Here is a 6,000-nt window from a genome sequence, read left to right as displayed (position 1 = left end):
CTGGGGCGTGGCACTCCTAAGAAGTGCCAGCCAAATCCTTCTTCCTAACTCATCTCTTCTCCACCAACTTTTCTTCTACATTATTCCTAACTCTTATACTAACAAACGCTAATCTTAATTTCTCATTCAATCTAAGAACCTTTCATCAAGAATAATAATAATAATCTTCTTTTATCTCATAAAATTGAAAAGTGGGGGTTTAATTAAGGTGGTGGTGGCTGAAATTAGGAAGAAGAAAAGAGAAGAAAGTATGAAATTGAAACCCTAAACTTATGTCTTCCATTATTTGAGGTATTAATTCTTTAACCTAATTTTAATTTCCTTTTTTGTGGATTAGGGTTCATGCAATCAATTATATTTGGGAAACTTGGGAGTTTTCATAAAAATGAGTTAATTTATATAATACAAGTTAGGGTTCTTGAATTTAACCAATTTAGGGGTTTTTAGTTGGGTTGCATGAAGATTTTGATGAATAATAGTGAGAACAAAGTTGGACAGATTCTGTCCCCGAGTTTGAAACGAGTTAAACACCTTCATGACAACATTTTCACTTGTTGAGTCCTAAAAAGAAAATGTAGGTTATTGTGTTAAGTAAATTTTCCCACTGGAATGAGTTAAAAAGACGAAGTAGAACTCTAGATATGAATTTTTGAATCCAGTGGTGCAATGCTGATCTTTCAGCAAAAATGATTCTGATGTCTGTTGTTAAAACGAGTAAAACACATTTTTACGAGTTAATTCATGTCTTGGTCATTAAGGATAAAATGTAGCTAAGTGTGTTAAGTAAATTTTGCCACTGGATTGAGGTCAAAATATTGTGTAGAACTCAAGTTATGGTCATTTGAAGTCAGTAAGGTCAAGCTGTTTAACAACAGCAGTTTTGGTTTTTAAAACGACCAAAAGTCACCTTTGAAGGACAATTCACATATTGGTCACTAAAAATAAAAGGTAGGTATATGTTTCATGTAAATTTGGCCACTAGAATCATGTTAAAAGAGTAAGTAGAACTTGAGTTATGCTTGTTTGAAGTCTGCTAGGTCAAATATGAAAATGACGACTTTGATACGAAAGTAACTCTTGGCCAATTGAAAATGATATAAGAGATACATGTTATGTGAACCAACCCAAGATTAATGTAAGATTGTAAATGATGGGTTGGGTGTTGAAATGCTAGTGATTATGGCTAGATGGCCTAGTATGTGATTGATGATCCTATATGCGTTGTGATTTGTTGCTAGGTTGAAGCATACATGTTTTGTGTTCATGCGGTCTTCTTGATTTATGATTTTGGTTGTCTCGGAGGAGGTGAGTACTCTTGCATACCTTTATGTTTACGTTGGGTCAATTACCATGAGATGTGAATGTTCCAAGCATAGTAATTGATTTGGCGTGAAGCCCATGTGGGGCATTGTTTATGAGGCCTAAGAACCTCCGGGGCCTAAGAATCCCGATAGTTGATGTGATATATGAGGCCTAAGAACCTCCGGGGCCTAAGAATCCCGATAGTTGATGTGATATGAGGCCTAAGAACCTCCGGGGCCTAAGAATCCCGATAGATATGATTGTTTAGCTTATATGGATCCATATATGTGTTGATAGTGTGCAAGGTGAGTATGTAAAGGTGGCATGACGGTGTCATAGGTTACATGTGAAAGTCCTTGCACTTTGCCCTCCTTCGTATGTATAAACGTATGCAAGATTATTCACTAAGCTTTGCTTACTTTTTAGTTGTTTACCCTTTTATAGGTTGTCCCGGATGCGGAAGAAAGTAAGTATTGTAAAGATTGAAGTTAAAGATGCTTAATGGATATGGATTGCTTTGGTTAAATGCGGATAATGGTATTGGTAATAGGACCGATAGTGACCCCTTTGAACTATCGGCTCTTTGTACTCTTGTTATGTCTTTTTGGAGAATTATTATGATGTCTAGTGTTAGACTCGAGTTTTTGGGTATTTTAAATGGGTCATTTTGTAGTTGTAATGTATTGATTTTGTTTAAATGTGTTTTGGAGAAACTCATAATCCGTAACAGGTTTGGATGATGATTTTACGAATGGGTCATGCCGAAATTTCTAATTTTGTACGTCGTCATTTGTAAGATGTCAACTCGGGTAATTGACCCATTTGGTTGTAAAATGAATGTTTGGTCAACGGATACTTTTACCTTGCTTATTTCTGAGTAGAAAACTTATTTGAACTTAGAAATGTTGTATTATGAAGTTTGGTTTTGATTTTGGTAGTCTGTAAGTTTGATTAAGCATCTAACGATTTTTGGTGTTGCTGAACTAATGCCCACTGCGGCGCAGTGGGGGTAATTTTACCCACTGCGGCGCAATGGTGTAACACCCTACTTTATAAAAATGTGGATTTCAAAAAAATTTCAACTTTAAATATAACACTGTTTATAAAATGCGGAAGCGACTTTTAAAAATCTCAATTGATTCCTAGCAGAATCAATAAATCATAAATAATGTCTTAAAAGGTGTTACTAAAAGTATCATCACGATAATGTAAATGAAATCCACAATCAACCTCAATAAAGACAGTCAACGTAATAAAAGCCAAAAGGGCTAATAAATAAGTCCTCTTAAATAGTGCAACTATGGGTAACTAAAGCCAACGTCCAAAAGCTCCAATAATAGCTACCCGTCTCACAAGCAAGCTACCAACCACTGATCAATGCCTAACCTGAGGGCACAACACAGTTTCACAAAACAAGTGTCAGGTAAGATAACAGGTTAGTATAAATGAAAGGATTGCCAATTAAAACTCTTTAATAAATCAACTCATGCATACATAAAGGCATAAACACCAAACAACATAAACTGCATAATAAGAATCATCAAATCCTACAATGTGCCTAGCAATCCTCCATAGTCACCAATATCCACATAACTGCATAAGCTACATAAATCACCAAAAGGTTATGCCATAATAAACTACATAAAAAGGTTGTGTGAGGCGGCTAAATAGCCAAATATGGATCCCCACACCCGACTTGATGGGTAGATCTTACGGTGGTCCATCTATGTCGTTATGGATAAGCATAACCAAATCCATGAGTATTCCGTTAACACCAGGTGGTCAACCACAACACCCGAAATACTCTAAACACTAGGTTGTATTCACAAGAGAACCTGATCGGGGTTCCAAGTGACGCCATAGCACACTCCGCCTAAATAGACGTCATGTGGGTTAAGTTTAACTCTTACACTAATGCTCGAGACTTTCACCAAAAGATATATTAAAATATATCACACAAAAATCTACATAATATTTTAGAGCCCTCATATGTGCACGTGACATGACAACCTAAATCATGTCTAGTGTACTATGTGTACAAGTCCACATAAATCATTTACCACACAAACAATAAGCTACATATATCAACAATACACCATTAAAATCATTTCTACCCAAGCATGCTTTGACAACATCAAATAAACCCACCACCTATATCCCACACCTAACATATGCATGAGATAGTTGAAACAACATAAAAGAGGAGTTTAGTTAATTATTAAAACTAAGTTTTATTGTGTCCCTAAGTGTCAAAAGTAAGTTATCTTACCTCAGATAAAAGAATTATGCAACTCGACTCGTTGCTTCATCAATGCTCGTATACCTATATAGTTAAATAATATAAAGACGCAAATATTAATATCAACTATATTAACGCGTCTAAAAATACCTGCATGAACACTACTAGTAACACTTAATAATTTAACTCCACCATCAGCCCTTGCATATTAATTAATAATCCTAGATGTATCGTATAATTCCACCCATTCATGACTAATCCAATTTCATGATTTCTAATATCACTAAGACTAATCTGTATGAATTCCATATAAATGTAACATCATACAACTTATTAAAATATATTTGTTATATTATCTTTACATATATAACTCCAATGGTAACTTTAGATTATATGCTAACAGTATTATTCATCATTAACGGACAACATTCACCATTCACGTAGGTAGCTTCAGGACTTGCTTCAATAATAGTAACTACCTCACATATTATTAGATAATTGTCAATTTTCAAACTACACGAGACTACCATATATGATCCATATACCAGCCTAAGTTACTATTTGAAATCGGGGGGCTCTACGTTATAAAGGATGATCATATAAGTTATCAAATTTTGTTATTGTTACTCAGGCTCGATGAATAACTCTATAGCATCTTATCCATACGTAAACACACAAATTCTAATTTGAAACGAAGATCGAGTTAAATATACCTTCTAAACGAAACCAAGCCGAGGCTATGACACTTGAATGAATTGAAACTCGCTTTGGATCTCACTTATATCCGTCATACTCACGTGAGACCGACTCTTTCCTTCTCGGGTTTCAAAACTAACGTAATGAACAACCAACCCTCGGGCAGTTTCGATATGGACTTGGGCGACTCCAATGAGATAACAATAAAAACTCTAGTATCTACACAAAACCATCGAGACTTTCTCTTTTCTTAATTGCATCTAGAGCTTTCGATTTTCTTCTTATCTATTAACGGCACCAAGAGAAACAACCAATATAATTATTTTGATTACTAATTTGGATCGCTTTCCGACTTCTTATCTTGATGGCGGCGGCTACCTCAAAACTAAAGAATATTTGATGGCTTTATAATTTCGACGGCTACTAATGGACAACAAAGTGATTTCTCTCTTTTCATTGTACGCATATATTTTAGGTTTAGGGTTAAATAATATATAAAAAGGATCTAAGGCTTTCTAACTTCATCACAATTAGACCCTTTGACATAGTTAATAATATTTTAACTTTAATTAACAACTATACACTCAAACGATAATAAACCGAACATTAACCATGTAAATGACACCAATTATTCCACCTAATTGACGTACTTTAATCTACTTAGTTATTACATAATAATATCCATAGAACACTATAATCCATCTCACAATAATTATCTCCATCGATTACAAAACTACTTAACGGAATGGCAGCTATGACTAACGGTCAAAGTCAACAAAATAAACTAAAAAGTTCGGGATGTTACAAGTGGGGATTCTCGGATCCAGGGAGCATGTTACTTCCACTGCGGCGCAGTGGGGATTGCATCCACCCACTGCGGCGCAGTGGGTATATCAAGTAAAAAAAAATCCTTATTTTTCTATTAAATCGAGTTATGTCGTTTCATGAAAGTCAAAAGGGGCATTACAGTATCGTTTGACCTCATAAACATGAACATCATTTATCACTAAGATTCAAATCATCAATACATGAAACTTATATCATACTCATATCCGGATTTCTCTATAAGTTTCAAACATAATATTTTCTATTCTCGAGAACATTTCACACGTGTTTCCATCATTTTAAATCACAAGGCATGTTTCATGAATTTTATATTCCTCATGAAATCTCAATATCGAATGAGCTCTTTTCATATTCTTTAGACGCGAACCAAGACTTTCTCATTTTGCCAGACTTTCAATTTAGTTGCTTCCACCATATGATTTCTGTAATTTCAAGTGTTTGGATTTCATGTCCCAAACTACTAGCGTCTTTTCATCTTTGGCCAATCATCCATATCATATCATATTAATATTATGTGCATGCATGCTTTCAAGATCCTCACAATTATACATACTTTTATCACTATCATATTCAATCAATTTCGACGTCATTTTTATTTTCGATTCCATAAGTCTCTAGACATGTCACAAATCATGAGATCTCATTATTTCCAGGTACCCGGGGTTTCTCAAATACCTCCATGTCTAGTTTCTCACCATCAATCTCTTTTGGGGTCTTTGTACCTCGACTTTGACCATCTAAATTTTATGCTCCTTTTATTTCGAGGCTTTTATTTTGGAATCGACTTTTCCATCACTCATTATCAATCAGAGCATAAGCAGCTTTTTGGTCAGTTAACATTGCTGGCAATTACTAAATATTATGAATGAATTATCCCACAAACTTTAAGCTTATATTCAATGGTGTGAGGATCTTTG

General features: G+C 34.7%; 1 long non-coding RNA gene across 1 annotated transcript; it reads right to left on the bottom strand.

Moving 5' to 3' along the window:
• Positions 1 to 2,518: 2,518 nt before the first annotated feature.
• Positions 2,519 to 4,613, bottom strand: LOC122584037. Its single transcript, XR_006321397.1, has 3 exons — positions 4,255 to 4,613; positions 3,572 to 3,625; positions 2,519 to 2,688 (listed from the first exon to the last, which is right to left on the bottom strand). It is a non-coding gene; the product is annotated as an uncharacterized LOC122584037 (long non-coding RNA).
• Positions 4,614 to 6,000: the final 1,387 nt, after the last annotated feature.

The sequence above is a fragment of the Erigeron canadensis genome, chromosome 9 (assembly GCF_010389155.1).
Source record: "Erigeron canadensis isolate Cc75 chromosome 9, C_canadensis_v1, whole genome shotgun sequence".
In the NCBI taxonomy this organism is placed as follows: Eukaryota; Viridiplantae; Streptophyta; class Magnoliopsida; order Asterales; family Asteraceae; genus Erigeron; species Erigeron canadensis.
This window is presented reverse-complemented; position numbering and strand designations above follow the sequence as displayed.